This window comes from Mesoplodon mirus (genome assembly GCF_964341445.2).
Source record: "Mesoplodon mirus genome assembly, chromosome: 16".
Lineage (NCBI taxonomy): Eukaryota > Metazoa > Chordata > Mammalia > Artiodactyla > Ziphiidae > Mesoplodon > Mesoplodon mirus.
The window spans coordinates 54,581,570-54,601,556 of NC_138992.1; positions in this window are offsets into that span (position 1 = coordinate 54,581,570).

Below are 19,987 nucleotides of genomic sequence, written 5' to 3' on the forward strand. Positions count from 1 at the left end.
CCTATGCTCCGCAACAGGAAAGGCCACAACAGTGAGAGGCCCGCGTACCGCAAAAAAAAAAAAAAAAAAAAAAGAGTAGAGGCTATAGTCCCCTGAACTATTCCAAGACACTAGCTCTTGTACCTTCCTTAACAAACTGAAATCTGAGCTTGGTTTGTCATCTCCCCGCGTGCCTCAGGACATTTACTCCCCTGCACTGTAGCCCTTTCAAGTTCCTGCCCTAATTTTAGGGTCATCCCAGTTTTCCTTGTGGTACCATTTTAATACTGAGTGACTCAGGGCTTCCCTGGTAGCGCAGTGGTTGAGAGTCTGCCTGCCGATGCAGGGGACACGGGTTCGTGCCCCGGTCCGGGAGGATCCCACCCCGTGAGCCATGGCCGCTGGGCCTGCGCGTCCGGAGCCTGTGCTCCACAGCGGGAGAGGCCACAGCAGTGAGAGGCCCGCGTGCCGCAAATAAATAAATAAATAAATAAATAAATAAATAAATAAATAAATGTCTCAGGCCATGCAGTTGTGCCACTAAGGGCCGGTACATCACACACCTGAGGCTCTACTGCTCAGCAAACATTCACATTCTGAGGGCAGCTGAGTGCATCATTTGCTCGGCAAAGCAAGTGCTGGCTTCCAGACACTTAGCGCAGCCCACTGCCCCTCCTCCTGGAGAAACAGTTCCTATGTGTTTGGACTTGCCTTCCTAATGTGCTAGTTCAGCAGGTTTTGTCCATTGTTGTATAGAATATGGTAATAATAGCCAGGACTCAGTACCGGAATACTAATTTTTAGATTATCATAGTCAACCATGCTATAGAAATATCAGAAGGAAATTGGTACTATAGCACTAAATACTCAGGTACTTAAATTGTTTCTATACCAGAGGCATTACCCAAAACTTAACTTTCAAGCACACTCTCTGATGTGATGAGTGTGTAGGTGAAAAATGTCCCTGCCACATCAGTAAACAAAGGATGTTGCAACCATCAAGCCCTCAGCCACAGCAGCGTCCTGACTGTGCGCCCTGAGGGGATTCAGGATGGAAAATAGCAAAATACTGGCCCTAGATAGTTAAGGCACACATCAAAGGTGTGATCCCAGACTGTTGCATCTTCCCATATATAGAAAAACGTTAAATTTTTTAACTTGAGATGTCTGGTTTTCTTTAATTAACAGTAGTCTTCTGGTGCTCTATCTGGTTTTTGTTGCAAAAATTCCTCTATATCCTGGCTCCTCCATTCCCTCTTTGGAGCATTCCCTCAGAGCTATCGGAGAGGCTGTCTTCCAGGCTTAAGTCCTCAGAAACTCCATCAAATAAAATGTAATTCTCAACTTTTAGGTTGTGCATTTTTTTGAGTTGACAAGTGGAAACAATCCTTTCGTGGTTAAAACACATCAACAAACATAAGAGATATAGGCCCAAATGCCTGTTACTGTCTCTCATGGAACAAAGAGGAAGGGCATTGTGATTGCTCTGCTACTGCGGGCAACACACTTAATCCCTTGTTCTCTGATGCCTCTCATCCCTATTACAAATACAGAGAGAGATTGAAGTCAATTATTTCTAAGGGACCTCAAGCCTAAAATTCAGATTCCCTTCCTTTCTTAAGAATACTAGTAATGGATTACAAGCTCTGAAAAACATTGAGTACTTGCTTAACCTGCTAATTAAAGTCCTGTTCTAGACTACTTAACTTGAACCCAGTATAAGTGTAAAAACCAAAACTGTTGTGAAAACAGATCTGATTAAAGTCTTGTATGACTTTACGGGACTGTGGACAAAGAATATCGCCTGCTATTTCAGTAAACAGAGGATGTTGCTGTGGCCACAAAGCCGCCCCCATGTGTGCTCTGAAGGGATTCAGGATGGAGGGAAAACAGCATCTTGGCCCTAAGTAGTTAAGGTGCATGGCAAAAGAATAATTTCAATGAGCCCATACAAAGAAAAGCACTAAAATCATTAACTCGAGATGTCTGTTTTTTTTGTGGTTAGCAGTAATCTTTAGATATTCAACTACATGGTTTTGTTTGTTTGTTTGTTTGTTTACCGGCACAAACTCCTCTATATCTTGGCTCTTCCCTTACCTCTTTGGAGCAGTCCCTCAGAGCTATCTGAGAGGCTGTATCCCAGGCTTAAGTCCTCAGAAAGTCAGCTGAATAAAACATAATTCTCAGTTTTTAGGTTGTGCATTTTTTTCAGTCCACGGGATGGTTGAGTATCTCTTCATTGGAAAAAGGGAGGAGAATTATCACTTGACTGAGATTAATTCCATTACAATACAAGGAACAAGGGACTACACTTTTATCCTAGCCTATCCTTACAAACAGAAGGAACTGTGCTGGTCATTAGTTTTAGTGGCAGCACAGAGACAGTATAGGTGTCACATCATGTGTTCCTTCATGCTGGAGGATAATAACACATTATTCTTGTAGATGAAAATGGTTGAAGAATCCTGAATTACTAGCGACTCTTCCCCCAGTGGCTCTAGTAGACTACTAGTTATATGCAATTTTCTTTCATATCTCTAAACCTCAGTTTTCTCATCTATGGAATTAAGGAGGTAAGGATTAGACTAATTAATATCTTAGAATCCTTTCAGTTTATGAAGTACTCCTGCAGTAGTTGATAGCCCTGAAAAATACACTCAAAATTACTCTATTTCCACCTAGTGGTAAAACGGAGTATTTCTCGCAGGTTTTCTTTGATAAGTGTTAGTAGCTTGTCAGCTTCCACAATCGCACACATACTGTTGGTGTATATCGTGTAATTTTGCTTAAGACAAGTTCCCAGCTGCAGTTTGTATAGATGAATGTACATTCCACAAAGTTAGTTATAATGTATAATCATTTCCTAGGACAGCAAGCCTTGGTGGCCTAGAAGCACACAGCTGGTAGAAAAAGAAAGAGCACCACATTAAATGAATCATTGCAGAGATTATACAAAGCAATCCGTGTTCAGACCATTGAGTCTTCTCTAAGTACATGCCCAGATGAATCCAAGAAGGAGGAGGAAAAGCAAAGTGATCACTATAAAGCATTACTTCTCGAATGTTAGCATGCAAATCACCAGGGGGTCTTGTTAAAAACACAGAATCTGATTTAGTAAGTCTCTGGGCATAAGATCATGCATTTCTAATGAACTCCCAGGTGATGCCAGTGCTTGGGTCTGTTCGCCTGCCCACTTCAATTTACACCCTTAAGTTATATAAAACTTAAAGTTATAAATTGAACAGCATGTAGTGAAATGTTTGCTTTATTCTCCCATGCGTTTTCCCCATGTTGTCTTGCCTCTTGTGTTCCTGAATTCCTCCTTTACAGCAATAGTTTCTCAGTTGAATGACTCACTTTTAATAATGAGAAACCAATCTGAGTTTCCAAGAAACCACCTTCTGTTCTCTAGGTTGGCTAAACGCCATGATTTCCTACAGGAACTGGGAGCTGAGTGGGTGTTATCATTGAGGGCAACCATGATCTTGGTTTGGCTCTATCTTAGAATGTGGCTAAAGAATACTTGTGTCACAAATCTCATGTCTTGTCATCTATCTTGTAGCTTCAAAATAATAGTTAATCCCTCAGGACAAAGCTGAGGTTCCTAATGGCCTTTCTGCCCTGATAGATTAGCAGAACTGAACAGTGTTTTTGGCACAGTGCAAGATATGGTGCTTATGGGTCCCAGTTAGCCTTGGGACAGGTCTGTCTGATGCTTGTTGTCCTGTTGTAATTATAAACAGTACTCTCTTTCACTCCAAGTATCTCAAATTGAATGATGTTGGATGAAGAGTTGTGAAATGTAATTCTCACTTATCAGGCAGTTCCAAAGCCTAAATTTCAAGTATGACATTATCATGGGACTCTAGTATCATCTAATGTAAAACCTGAAGGTTGCCTTACAGGAGGGAAGAAAGGCTGTGAGGCATAGTCAGTCCTTCTCTCTTCACCTGACCTTACACAAGTATGTCATGTGCGCACTGCTCTGCTTACCCGCAAATGAAAGGCAAGCTCACGACAGACTCCTTTGATTCAAGTCAGCCTGCGTTTTTAGACCACCTAACAATTATGTGGAATAGGTTGTAGTCCTTGTCTTCAAGGAGTTTGTCACCTAAGCTTACACCAGTTAAGGAACTGCATTCATATATATTTTTTTAATTTAATCAACATTTAGTAAAATTTTTCAACACATTCTGAAAACTCTCAAGGATTAAATGTCTTTGAAAATATCAGATAAATTCATTTGATAACATGAAGTGAATTTTCCAAGAAGTTACCACAGAGTCTTTTGCAGGCGTTGAGCTGCGTATATCATCCGTCCTAATTGCTTTCAATTGTATCTGGAAACTCTAGATTTTTGATTGTTTGTTTGTTGGTGTGTTCGTTTGAACAGGTCATCTCTTTGGCAGGAACAAGGTGGGTGTACTAATGATCCATCCTGTTTAAAACTAATGTGCCAAATGCCACAAAGCCACCTGAGGTAACCTGTGCTCAGATTAGAAAGACCTTGTCTAGGAAATACTGGGTTAGAGATTGTGAAGCAACCCACACCAGTACCCAGCTCTCCCTTTGTTTTAGAGTTAGTGCATCACCAAGTGAACCATAAACAGACACTTGGCTGTCCCTAAGGTTGTCGCATGTGGTGAGATACACAACCTGCATAGGAAAATCTGCCAGTGTACGACTCACAACAGGGGTTCTCCACCACCCTGGCCAGGCTTGGTAAGGACCAGAAAATCCTGCTGTGTTCTCTTTCTCGTGTCATCGACATCCTCTTTTGCAAGAAGAGACTCAGAAGCAAAGCTTAATGATTTTTCCCACACATCCTCTGATACCTCTGTCTTTCCATAGAAATTAGAGGTGGATCCTAGGGGGAGAATACAGCTCTGTTAGGACAAGTTTTATTGCATTTGTTGCACAATATAAAATAGTATCACTTCTGCATCTATATTAGCAGCACATCAAACAAAGTAATAAAAACTCTAGTCAGTCAAGAAAGACAGATAAAGGTACCATAACAAATCCTCTGAGAAGCCACAGACCCAAACCAGTCTTGCAACTGAAGCCTTAAACTTGTCTTGCAGCCTTAAACTGAAATAGACGCTGGAACTCCCATCTCATCTACTATTCTAGAATAGGGCCAGCTTCCGGAAACAGGAAAGAATGTCACTTACCAGTGTCTCTTTGAACGTTACTTACTATATGAAAGTCACCTTATGCCACTTACTATACAAAAAAAAAAGATTGTTTTCAAATTGAATATCTCTCCATTGTATTGTATTTTTGCATTTTGGTTGACATGATCACTTCTGAGATATATTTATAGAAACAGAAGTTGGGCTCCATTACAGAACAGAACATCATAACTGCCTAATATCTCGTTTGAAAGCAAGTGGGGATATAAGTCAGAATTGGAAACAAGATAAAGATCGCTTGAGAATTCAACAAACCTTTTAGTAATCACTTTCCAGTACACATGAATCTTGTGAAGAATGTAACAAGTTTCCTTTTGCTTTCATCTTTCCTGAGCAAGTGGCAGCAACTCCTCGTTTCCTAGAGCAAGGCTCCAGTCCTTTCACACGCTGACTTTCACAACCCCAAGCCTTAAGGCCTGGGTGCTCTGAGGGAGTCGAACTAGTTCAAGTCAGTTATGCATATTCAGAAGTAAAACTTGATCTCTGGTGCCCACACCCAAGTCATAGCATTTTTATTTGCATATTTTGGCAGTAATTTCCGGTCGGACCTGATCTCTGCCCGATTAGCTGTTATTAGTTGAGCAGACGTATTATAAGTAAATCCTTTAAAGTTATATAGTTCCACTTCTGAATACGGACGTGTGACTTGAAGTCAGAACTAAAGGAGAACCTTAAAATCTTCAAGTTTGCAGGAATTATAGATGCCTTCGACTTCAATGTAAGTCCATTAAGCAGCCGCATAGCACAGGGAGATCAGCACGGTGCTTTGTGACCACCTAGAGGGGTGGGATAGGGAGGGTGGGAGGGAGGGAGATGCAAGAGGGAAGAGATATGGGGACATATGTATATGTATAACTGATTCACTTGGTTATAAAGCAGAAACTAACACACCATTGTAAAGCAATTATACTCCAATAAAGATGTTAAAAAAAAAAATGAAGGTAGGAGAATTTTCTTTTTTTTTGGTCTCATCCAAGCCAAAATATTATTCATCAAAATAAAACTAATGACCTGTTATAGTTATTGAATTTCTAGAGCCATTTTGCCAGAAGCAAGCAAAGTATTTGTGGTATGCACACCAAATCCCAACCAAAGTAGTGGTCAGAAAAGCCACTGTGATAGATCTTTATGAGCTCTCATTCATCAGAAATTTCAATATCATTTATTATCTGAGAAGAAGCCAGATTTCCAGTTGCGCAGAGCAATCTATAGCATACAAGAGGCTGGGTGAATCGTAAATAGTAACTATAGACCAAAGATTTAGGTTGTACATGGGCAATCATTAAATTCTTCCAAGTAGCACTTTCACAGTATTGTGCATCCAGTTAGGCAGAAGTTAAGCTTGCTGTCAAGGTGACCCAAAAGAACCTTCTCCCACAGCACTTGCCTACTGTACCCTTCACTCTGTCCTAATAGGACCACTCTAGGTACCCAGGAGCGGCTTCTGATTCCCCAGTCTCTAAGACATTGTTCACCTCTGGAATGCACCCTTCCTATTCAATCTTTTTGAACAACTTTATTGAGGTATAATTGATATACAAAAAAAAGTCACATATTTAATGTATATTATTTGATGAGTTTGGACCTATGCATACACCCTTGAAAGCATCACCACAATCAAGGTAATAAACATATCCATTACCTCCAAAAAAAAAAAAAAAAAGATTCCCTTAATACAAATAAATCCAGTCTGTTATTTAAATCCTTCTGGTGATAGAGACCTCGCTTCCTTACCAAGAAGCCCTTTGTGTGTTTAATTGGGAGAAAGCAATGATCACTATTGTGCTGAAAGCTGCTTTCAATAATTTCTAGCTATTGGTCTTAGTTTTACCCTCTGGAATAACATAAAATGCCTGCTCACTTATTGTCTCATGGTGGGCCTATGAGGCCTGTATGTATCTGATGATGATACTTCATCCACATAAAAAATTGCTTAGAGATCCAAATATATTATACATAAATTACTTTGGAGAAAGAGAGAACTATAAATAAAATTCTATAAAATATACATTACGTGTGTATGTGTGTGTATACGTGTGCATGTACATATATGTATATGCGTGCATGTGTATATATATTCTCTCTCTGTGTATATATATACATACATAGAGAGAGAGGTATTAATTATAGCAAAAGGAAGAGTGAAAAAGAACAGTAATTCCAATTACATTTTTAATTTAGAGTAAGCTAGAGGTTAGGAAGGACAAAGTAATAATGACTCCCAAAACTTGTTTAACATGACTATTACAAAACATTCAGAAGAAAAATCGTTTCCACTCTACTCAGAATAATTAGAATATTTCATAATCCAACTGCAGCTATTGTCTGAATGCAGTTTTTCCAGAGTAAGCAATAACATAATCCCAAATTACAGGTTTACCAAGAATATCAAATATATTCAGTGATTAAGTACTAAAAACACTTCATAGAGCGAAATATTAAAGTGAAAAATAAGAGAAGGGGATTAGCCTAAAATTATTTCTATCAATTTATATTTGGCCTATGAGAATAATAATTAACAACTGATGATTAGAACAATACTCGTGTATGGATTTTAAATAGCTTTGGGAAATTTAACACTAAAATTAATTATGTGGTTGTTTGGCCTCCACCCTTATTCCTCAGGAAAACCATATATCATAATAATAATATGTGTCATAAACACACACAGATACACAATTTGCTCACTATTTAAAGTGTCACGGGGCCTCTTAGGTTCCTTAGAGAAGCTTTTTTTTAAGTGTCATAATCGTTGTGGTCTCAATTCTCCTTTGCCTTCACTTCAATTGTATAAGCTTATCTCAAAAAGATCGCTTGAGAATTGAGCTAGAGCAACTTTTGTCTATTTCATAACCCTGTGCTTCCATTTTTATTTTATTATTATTTTTTTTTGCGGTACGCGGGCCTCTCACTGTTGTGGCCTCTCACGTTGCGGAGCACAGGCTCCGGACCCGCAGGCTCAGCGGCCATGGCTCACGGGCCCAGCCACTCCGCGGCATGTGGGATCTCCCCGGACCGGGGCACGAACCCGTGTCCCCTGCATCGGAGGCGGACTCTCAACCACTGCGCCACCAGGGAAGCCCCTGCTTGCTTCTTGCACAATGAGAAGTTCCATTCTTTGAACCTGCCAGTTACACATGTATTGACTTAACGTCTGTGAAATGTGCAAGTTACTCCAGGTTCCTCCTCCTTGCTTAACCCCACTCTTTCTTTCCTTCTTTTTTCCCATGGATGAGGGGATTTCTACCGTTTCTTGAAATAATTGCCAGGGTTGTGCTGAAGGTATTATAGAAATCAATTAAGTCAACTGATGCCACTGAAAGCTAATGGTAAGAAGACAGTATCAGTAGATTTGAGCAAGAAAGCCTCACTTTTAGGTTACTGGGTTTGTTGTTGTTTGTTGTTGTTGTTTTCCATCACCAGACACTTAATGATGACAGCACCATCCTTCATATGACTCCATGTGCGGAAGAAAGGTAATTAAGACTATTGATCCTCTATTAGAAATTGGTGAATTAGAATTGACCATTCATGTCATTAGAAAGGAAAAAAAAAAAGAGACAACTAAGAGGTTGAGAATGGATTCTGTGATCTAAGAAACTTTGGGTGCTAGAAATACCATGGAGATTAAGCCTCTGTTAATCTTCTGTTTATTAGGGATTACACTGCCTTTTCTTCTTTACCACTTAAGGTACAGGAGGCAGGGAGGAGAGGTTCTCTTTGAAGGCTACAAGTTTAACTTGTTTGTTCAGTTTCTCTTCACATCGGCAAGATGAAAAATGATGGATACATACTTATTACTCATAAAAAAATGTCATTCTCTTTTATTCTCCACACCATCTCCACACTCTCACTAAACTTTTCAGAGACCAGTTAAAGTAATAGATCCATTTCATTGTGCAAATGTACTTCTGGAATTGTCCCTGGCACCTAGGATTATCTAAGGTAAATGACCATCTCTCACAGCTTTTCTCTTAAGGAAGTAAAAAGCAGGTATAGTCTATAAGAATTTCTGAAATAAGATTTATAAGAAACTTTCGTAAAAGGATTCGACCTACTTAAAAGAAACAAGTCAGAAGTTTTAGGCACCTGTTGTCAGTTCACTTAACCTTCTAGAATGGTGCATTGCAGAAGTTCTGGCATCCTTAGAACTTCCATCCAAACACTATGATAACCACATAACCAATCAGGAAGACCTCAGCATTCATTTTTGCTGTGACCACAGCACAGCATCCGGGCTTAATGTGCCTCTACCTTCTGAATGGCTTACTGTGGCATTGTTCTTTTCAGACCAATGAATCGACAACAGTACAAAGATGATTTTAAAGTGGTTACTCACACATGAGATTATCACACTGGGGCCCTGCCATAGGTTATTAAATTGTCTCCATTTACAGCATACTCTAGAAAACAGTTCCAGCTAGAGAGCTAACACTTGCAGCGAGGGAGTAGGTCACAATGACTAGAGTCCAAGAAGACAGCTGAATCACCATGGGTGGAATAAACTAAATCTGCACTAGGACAGAGGTGATGCTTCCTCTGAGCACCCAACCTTATTAACAAGTATCAAAAATCAGGACGAAAAGGTAGGGTAGGAACCCTCACATGGCTGGTAAGATTGTACATTAGGACAACCAACTCAGGGATCTATTTGGAATTATCCACTACAGCTGAACCTTTACACCAAGAGACATACAAAAATGCTCATGGTGGTGTTATTTGTAATAGCGCCCACCCCCCCCCCACCCCGAATGGGAAGAACTCAAAGGTTCACAACAGTAGAATGAATTTTTTAGTGTGATATATTCATACAGTGGAATAGTATTCAGCAGTGAATATGAAAGAACTATGGTGACTTGCAACCACTTGGATGAATTTCATAAACGTGTTGAGCGAAAGAATCTACACAGAGATTAAAAACGTGAATATTCTACTTATTAAAAATTCAAAGGAATTCTCTGGCGGTCCAGTGGTTAGGACTCTGCATTTTCACTGCTGGGTTCAGTCCCTGGTCAGGGAACTAAGATCAGTTCAGTCCCTGGTCAGGGAACTAAGATCCTGCAAGCTGCTCCACAAGGCTAAAAACAAAAAAAAAAACAAAAAAAAAATTCAAAGATAGGTAAAACTCATCTATGATGTTAGAAGCCAAGACAATGGTTTCTTTTCAGAAGGAGAGAAGACAGAGCCATTGGGAAGGGAATGAGGGGGCTTCAGAGTGCTGGCAAAGTTTTCTATCTGGAAGATGATTACAAGAGATGATTACAAGAATGGTTTCATGTTGTGATATTTCACCAAGCTGTACACATAGGATCCGTGTGTTCTTCTCTTTCTCGTGTTAGGCTTTAATTGGGAATGTTTATTTTTAACAAGAAAATATAAGCATTAGTGAAAGAACTATGAAATATCTTAAGTGTCTCCGGAAAACATAAGTGGTTCAATGAAATTCTATGTCTATTATTAATCCTCGCTTATAAAAGAGTCTTCTTATTATTTTAATAGTTAGGGGCTATCTAACTTTTTACTTTGTCAGTTTTAACCTGTCGGCTGAGTGCAGCTAGAGTTGGTTGAGTTCAGCAGTTAAGGAAGTGGATTTTGAGGGGACCACACAATAACTTGATTTTCCACTTTACAAGGTTACACTAACAACCACGAGGGTGATATGTGACTAAGAAATATCTGAGGGCTCCTTTTGGAGACTGTGTGACAGGGTGGAAAAGGGTGGAATTTGGAGCCAGAGGGAACAGAGTTTGAATTTTAGCTCTGTTACATACAAGTTGTATGATCTTGAGCAAGTCATTTACTTTCTCTGTTTCCTCATCTTTAAAGAAGGATAATAGGACTTCCCTGGTGGAGTAGTGGTTAAGAATCTGCTTGCCAGGGCAGGGGACAAGGGTTCGAGCCCTGGTCCAGGAAGATCCCACATGCCACAGAGCAACTGAGCCTGCGAGCCACAACTACTGAGCCCGCATGCCACAACTACTGAAGCCTGCACACCTAGAGCCCGTGCTCCACAAGAGAAGCCACCGCAGTGAGAAGCCCGTGCACCGCAACAAAGAGCAGCCCCCACTCACTGCAACTAAAGAAAGCCCACGTGCAGCAAAGAAGACCCAACGCAGCCAAAAATAGATAAATAAATTAATTAATTTAAAAAAAAGAAGGATCATAATACCCATTTAAATGAGGGCTATATTACGTAGGTATGTATGTTTACTGTATGTGTAAATATAACATATATTATCCAGTGAATGGGAACTATTATTATGAATAGAATTACCTAACCTATTTGTCAACAAAGTAAATAAATGGAACCAATATAAAATGTAAGTTTTATTTTGTTCTCAAGGTTTCTACCACATGTTAAAATGTTCCAAAAGCACAGCCCTAGGCCCCAGCAAACAACTGGTCTATTTCAAAATGTCTGAAGCTGGTATTTTCTGTAGTCTCAAATGCTTTCTTCAGAATCTAAGTAACCATTATGTCCCTGAGGCTTACTTGGTACTACAGTATAACTAGTACTATAGTATAACTAGTTCTACAGTATAACTAATGTCTCCCAGATGAGGACTTCAGACCCCTGCAATGACTTGCACTTGAACTTTTATCACAGAATGCGTCCAGGAAAAGGGTTAAGTGGAGAAGAGGGCAGGACATGAGCACTAGAGGGGCAAAAGAGCTTTACTATTAACATAAGGAAGGACAGGGAAGAAAATATGTAATTCCTGCATATTGATCTAATCCATTGAAAAGAATGTATAGAATAGAATTTAGTGCATGGTATGTTATAGTTAAGCTTGGACATCCACTGTACAACGAGCAATATACAGCCTAAGCATTAACATCTTAAAGTTTTAGTTTCGTATCTATAAAACAAATATAATTAGAGCTTTAAATTTTTTCTTTGGGAGAAAAAGAAATGGTTTAATTCTTTAATTGTGAAAAAATTATATTAGTCTCTCTGTTTGTTGTCTGTTTCTTTTTTACATCTTCAAAAAAATATTTAGGTCTGAAACTCCATATGGGGAGTGGAGAGTTGTAGAATTAATACAGACCACTTTCCCTCCATGAGCCCCAAGCATACTGGAAATGATGTCATTTGTCTTAGGGTCTTTGAATTCCATTCAAATCACTCCTTATCATGACCACAGATCTTTACAGATAAAAGAAACTTTAAGAGCTTATTCTGGTCCAGTAGCCAGAAAGACAAAGAATTGCTGTTTCCATCTTATCTGTCTCTGAAACTTCCTCCAAAACAATTTTTTGACCTAAAAGTATTGGTTCTGACATAATGTAATTAAGCATGTGTGAAACTGCAGTGTTCCAGAGTCTGAAATCGATATAATTAAAGTGAAATGCAAACTGTGAACCTCTGATACCGTTTTTTAATGTCACACTACATCACTTCTGCTTAACATCAAATCATAAGAGATATTTTTCATCTGTTAATTGCATTTTCCATGCCCTTCACATCACTGGCCTCAAAGCAGTTAAATTTGAGAAAAAAATGACTGAAGCAAGGAGTAAGGTCCAAAATAATCAAGTTCACTAAAGTTCCTTTCACTCAATGATGTCTCTAGCAGATGAATTACCATAGTTTCATTCTACTATAGCTATTTCACTCTCAAAAATACTTAGTTTAAAAACTGAGGAATCTAGAGCAAGATTTTTATTTTCAGAGTATGTGTGGAAATCTAGCAAAAAAAGATATCTGCTTATTTCTAATACTGTATTATAGAAATTATTATTCTTTACATAAAGCTTAAGCTATTGACAAACACTAAAAATGAAATTAATAGTTGGTCAATTTTCATTATCCTTTATCCATGAGTCTCATGAACCACAAAGTGTTCTTGGCAGTTTTATGCTTCAGATATTCTCTCTAGACTTAGACTTGATAGTTGACACAAAGGACTTGAGGATCAGACTTCTAGTCAGTAAGAAACCTAACATATGGTATTTTGGGATATTGGGTTAAATCATATTAAATTGCCATATTTGTAGTCTAAAAACAGTCAAATTCAGGAAATTATTATATGATACAACCAAAGAGCTGTTAGGTTGTGAATACAGGCATCTTGGTGTACCTGGAAATATCATAGGGTTCCTTCTCCATTAAATTAATGTGACTATATATTTTGAAACTATTATCTTATAAAGGGCTCTTCTGTTTACTGTTCTCTATCTTTTTTCATAGTCACTTCCTCCTTCGTCCTTTGAGTGGATAGCTTCTATTCTATCAACCCAATAGAAACTCATCTCTCCAAAATCATTGATAATCATTCAGGAAATTGCCAAATCCAAACACTTCTACAAAGCACATACCATGCTATGTAATCTAAGAATTTTACAAATATTAAATTATTTGATTCTCATAACAACTTTATAATGTATACTATTATTATCCTTATTTTATATAAATGAGGAAATTGAGGCCCAGGGAAGATAAGTGATTGACCAATGTCACACAGCTAGTTAGTGGCAGAGCCAGGATTCAAATCCAGGCAATCTGGGTCCAAAGTTGAGCTGGATGTGTTAATCTCATCCCTCTCTGTCTGGAACACCATGACCCCCCTTCCAGTCGGTCCTTCTCTATCAGATCTTTCTTGTTCGCTCACTACTTTGATAAATTCAACCTCTCTCTCTTTTGAAGGCCCTCTATAATAAGTACAAACATACTTATACTTATTTCCAACTGCGTTTCCCTTTCATATAACCTCCTGGACGCCCTCTCTTTTACCATTTCCTATGGTTTTCTCTGACTCTAAATACTGAATGTGCCAAGGTTAAAGTCTTCGAGCTTTTGCTCTCTACTTACACCCATTCCCTTGGTGATTTCATCCACTTCAGGCTGCAAACACCATCTGTACAGGACAACTCCCACATCTATAGTTCCTGCTTAGAATTCTGTCCTGAACTCCAGACCCATAAATAAAACAGTATCCTCTATGACTTCACTTGGTTGTCCAGCGGGATTTCACAGTTAACTTGTCCAAACAAAACTCCTGACCCTTGCTCCCTCCCACAAACTCCATCTCAGTCTTCTCCATCCAGCCAGGAATAACACCATGCTTCCCATCGCCCAGGGCCAAAAATGCTGGCATCAGCTTTGATTCCCCTTTCTCTCTCATGCCCTACAATCAATCAATCACCAAGTCTGATTGGCTCTACTTTTGAAATAGATCCAGAATGCAACCACTGGTCTCTGCTTCCACTGCTATTAACTTAGCCTGAGCCATGATCATTTCTCACCTGAATTAGCCTCCTAACCGCTTCTGTTCTTGCCCTTTTAGTTATTTTTCGCAATGGAAGCCTAAGTGATACTAAGAGAATGTAAGTCAGATCATGTCACTCCTCCACTAAAATCATTCCAGCAGGTTCTCATCTCACTCTTAGTGAAAGCCAGTCACTTTCACTAGTCTCTGTTCCCTCCCTGACCTCACCTTCTCCTACTCTAGCCCTGCTTGAAATACTGGCCTTCTTGACATTCTTCCAGTGCTCCAGGCATGTTTCCACCCCAGGGCCTTTGCACTTAGTGTTCCTGCTGCTACTTGCTGCTCTGCCTGGAACATTTGCTTCCCATATACCGTTGCTGCTTGACCTGCATCTGGTCTTTGTGCAAATGTTACTTTCTCGGTGGGGTCTTCCTTGATCACACTATTTAAAATTGATAGGCCCTAATCCTAATATTCTCTATCTTGTTTTCCAGCCTTACTTTCCTCCATATCACCACCTAAGAGGATATATTTTACTTATTAAGTTATTTTCTATCTCTCCCCACCAGAATCTAAGTTTCATCAAAATTCACTCTTCCAACCTCAGTGCCAGGCAGTGCCTATCATATAATAAAGACTCTAAAAATGTTGTCTATTATACTCCTCAGCCTGTAGCCCAGAGTAGAGGACACATTAAGTCTTTGATAAATGCTACGGAATGGATCAGTTCATTTGTGACTGAATATATTTTCTTTTTATCATATATCTAAGCTATCCTAAGATCGCTCTGAAGGCAACTCCAATCTCTAGTCCTATTCCAAATCTCTCTTCCAAACCTGAAACTTGAAGTACCAACAGCCTCTTGTTTATCTCATCCTAGATGGTATAGATAGGTCCTCCAAATTCAGTCTAAAGTTAAACACATCTTTGGATACTCACAGCCCAAGCTCAGTTAGCTTTCTAATTTTTTTATTAGTTCTCAAGACCTTATCATCCCTCAGTCAACAGTCATTTTGTATCCATTGACTTCTATATCCTTGTATCCAAATAATTATCAAACCCTGAGTCTAGCTATATATACAACATTTCTCTAGTTTGTCTTTTCCTTTCATTCCCACTGTTAACACCCTCACCAGACCTTGACTATCTCTTTATTCCATCAGTCCAGTCAGACATTCAGTCCTTCATCCATCTCTTCATACATCAGCAAACATTTATTTAGTCCCCACTGCACTAAGTACTTGGCCCATATTGTACAAAATGTGCCATCAAATGGTGTCCTTGATCAGAAAAATGTCACTTGGTAGGACAAATTGATACAATATCATTTGTTTCAATCCTTTAACTGTATTATTAACTGGGTAAGCAAAGCCAACTCCTGAATCATGGAGTCAAAACCCATGCCAGTCATGGGTTTTGAATTTTCCTGGAGATAAAGGCAAGGGACAAATATGGTCCACTTGCTATCTGTGTGTTGGTTCTAACTCCTGGGAATATCTTCTTTTGCATTTTGTAAACATCGTCTCTCCTGCTGACAAACTGGACAATTAGATTAACAGTTCCTACTTCTTCTAGTGTTATGGTAAGGGACATCATTCAGCTCAGTGTTACATGGCTCAGTTCCTCCTGTGACCACTCATATCATCTACCCAAAAGGCCACTTCTAGGAAATGCACCAAAACATCTACCTCAGTTCCTCTCTGGTCTTGGAAAGGGATCATATTCTATATAATTAGATTTATTTACATGCTTTTGTCAACACCTGCTCTCCCCAGAACCATAAGTATCATGAGAACAGGATCTGTGTTTTAGGAGTCTCTTGTACCGTCAACATTGTTTGAATATATTAGGGGGTTTGTGAATGTTGAAAGTAATTGAATAGAATTGTTTACAAGTCACACTCGGTTTAAATATATCATATAGCTGTTTTGGCATTCGAAAGAGCTGCATATAACGTGGACAGTAGGATCTATACATCCAAACAATAACATTTTACTCAAGGAAGAGTCAAGAGGTCGTTCTTTCTTTGATTCAGCCAATGAGGAAAAATTCCCCTGGTCTTAAAGGATGAGGATTATAACACCAGTTCCCTCTATCGGTCCTTTTAGAAAAGATACGGCATTTGAAACTATTTTGAGCAGCCACAAAAATAGAAGACACCTTCCCTCCAAAGTAAGACACATTTGAAATATTATTTATCCAACCATGCCATTCTGAATATATAAGGAAGAAATATATAATATGGTTTTAAGAGGCAATTTCATACAGTGTCTCCTTCCCTGTTGATTATAATGATCAACAAATATATACTATGTTTAGGAGATCAATGAAAATGGAGTCTAGCATAAACATATGATTTTAGGCTCTTTGAAGATAGAGGTTATCAAGTTTTAGGCTGCATAAGGAAAATCTGGACAAGTGGTTTGCAAGCTTTGGTAAGCATCAGAAATCACCTGGAGGGCTTGATAAAACATGGATTGTTGGGTCCGACCTGCAGCATTTCTGATCTAGTAGGTCTGCCTTGGAGCTGAGAATTTGCATTTATCATATTTGGAGAACCACTTCTCTGGGTCATGCTACTAACTGTGATCTACAAGTCAGCAGCATCAGCATCACCTGGGAGATCTGAGAGACTCTCAGGCCTACCCCAGACCTACTGAATCAGAATGTTCTTTCTCAAACGATTCCTAAGTGATTGTATGCACATTTGAATTTGAGAGGCATTAGAACAGGGGTGGCAGAATTTTTCAGTAAAGGACTGGATAGCAAACATTTTAAGCTTTCCAGGCTCTAGAGTTTCTGGCACAACTACTCAACTCTGCCACCTTAACACAAATATAGCCACAGACTAAGACTGGCTTTGTGTCAATAAAACTTCACCTCCAAAAACAGACTGTGGGCTGGATTAGGTCCACTGGTCATAGTTCACTGACCTCTAGCTTAGTACATAGGTGTGTTTTTGTGAGGTTTTTTTTCATTTGTTTGTTTGTTTTTTAAGTAGTTTTATCTCCCACGGTCTCTGTTTCTCTGGTTCTAGCGTTGGACCTGCTATTTGTATTTTTAACAAGCACCTGGAAATTTTTGATTTATGTGGTCAGCATACCACACTTTGAGAAACACGTTCTGCCATCATTTTTTTCTTGTAGTATCTGATTATTTTATTAGTTATATATGGTTTTCTTGTAAATAACTCACAACAAGACAAATTAAAAGCTCTGATCCATTATTCCTTTTAGCAACACCCTCCATGTTTTTCCAAATGTGTCCCACACAGGGTTGGGCTGGTACTAATAGTATGTATTTTTCCCCAACGGAGCAAACTGAGCACTAGAAGGAAACTTGGCTCTTGGAAAAGTTGCTACTGCACATATTTTCCCATCAGGAAGGAGGACAAACTGCATGCACATTTAAGAAGGAAACTCATTACAGAAGGAAATTAGAAACGATGAGAATTGCACATCCTTCTCCTTTATTGCTTCCCTAATTTTTTCAAACCAAAACTCAACTGCTCTAGCTAAACTCTTCAGGGAATAGTTTTATGATTAAGGCTAAAAAAAAAAGAGTACTGTGCATTTATTTTCTCTCAATTCTATATCAAGCAGAGAAAGGGAGGGAAAACAAAGCCAGCTGTGAAATGGACTTTACTCTCATTCTCTAAATGTTTGGTTGTTTCTTTCATAAAAGTAGGTTTGAATTTACCTTTTCATCACAATTATCCCAACCCTCTCACCAACTCCCCTTTCTCCCAAAGACACTAGCTCTAAAGTAAGTCTATGAACTTTTCTGCTGCCATTCTTCTTATTTTGCTTAAAAGAGTTTTAGGAAGCAATACATGAAAAAACCTTAATTGCTAATGAACAAAGATGAACATTCTAAACATTATGTTTTTAAGTTTTTTCAAAGACATATTTTGCTCAAAGTGTGTAAAAAGATGTTTAGAATTTTCTTAGCCATTTTTTCCAGCTGCCTTAAAGTGTAGCTTTAAATTGTCATGTTCTTGGGAGCTAATATTTTAAAAAAAAATTTTCCGAACTACTTAAACAATACTGTTCATTGTTAAATTTTTTTAAATACAGATAAATGATGAAAGAAATCATGCATAACACCCCTAGTCAAAGATAATCTCTACTAACTTTAAAAAAATAATTTGAGGTAAAATTCACATAACATAAAATTAAATATTTTTTTTAAATTTTTTTATTGATGTATAGTTGATGTACAATATTACATTACAGGTGTACACTATAGTGATTCACAATTTTTAAAGGTTATACTCCAAATATAGTTATAAAATTATCCCCATTCCCCTATCCCACAGCCCCTAACAACCACCAATTTATGTTCTATCTCTATGGGTTTATCTATTCTGGATAATTCATATAAATGGAATAATACAATATGTGACCCTGTGTGTCTGGCTTCCTTCACTTAGCATCTTTCTAAAATTCAGACACCTTACAGCATGTGTCACTAATTAATTCCTTTTTATGACTGCATAATATTCCATTGCAGAGATATAACCCACCTGTTCATCCATTCATCCATGGATTGGATGTTTCCATCTTTGGCTACTGTGAAATAATGCTTCGATGAATATTGTATACACATACTTGTTTGAGTAACGGTTTTCAATTCTTCTGGGTATATATCTAGCAGTGGAATTGCTGTGTCATATGGTAATTCCATGCTTAACTTTTTGAGGAACCACAAAACTGTTTTCCATAGTGGCTGTACCATTTTACATCCTCACCAGCAGCATATAAGTGTTCCAATTTCTTCACATCCTTGCTAACATTTATTTTTGTGTATTTTCTTAAATTATAGCCATCCTTGTGGATGTAAAATAGTACTTAATTGTGATTTTGATTTGTATTTCTCTAGTCACCATGATGTTGAGCATCTCTTCATGTGTTTGTTAGCCATTTGTATACCTTTGTTGAAGAAATGTTTATTCATGTCCTTTGTTCATTTTTAAAAATTTGGTTTGTCTTTTTTGCTGTTGAGTTGTAAGATTTCTTTGTATATTCTGGATGCTAGACCCTTATCAGATACATAATTTGCAAATATATTCTCACATTCTATAGATTGTCTTCTTTACTTTATTGATAAAGTCCTTTGATGCACAAAAGTTTTTAATTTTGATGAAGACTTATGTGTCTATTTCTTTTTTCTCTTGTTGCTCATACTTTAGGGGGTCATATCTAAGAATCCATTGTCCAATCCAAGTTCATGAAAATTTACCCTTACATTTTTTCTAAGAGTTTTAAGGTTTTTAGCTCATATTTAGGCTGTTGATCCATTTTAAGTTGACTTTTGTCTATGGTGTGAGGTGGAGATCCAAACTCATTCATTTGTATGTGGATGTCCAGTTGTCCCAGCATCGTTTGTTGAAGAGACTTTTCTTCCCACATTGAATGATCTTGGAATCCTTGTTGAAAAGAAATTGGCTATAAATGAATGGGTTTATTTCTGAGCTATCAATTCTATTCCACTAGTCTGTATGTCAGTACCTCACTGTTTTTATTGTTGTAGCTTTGTAGTGAGTTTGGAATCTGGGAACTGTGAGTCTTTCAACTTTGTTCTTTTTAAGGATTATTTTGGTTA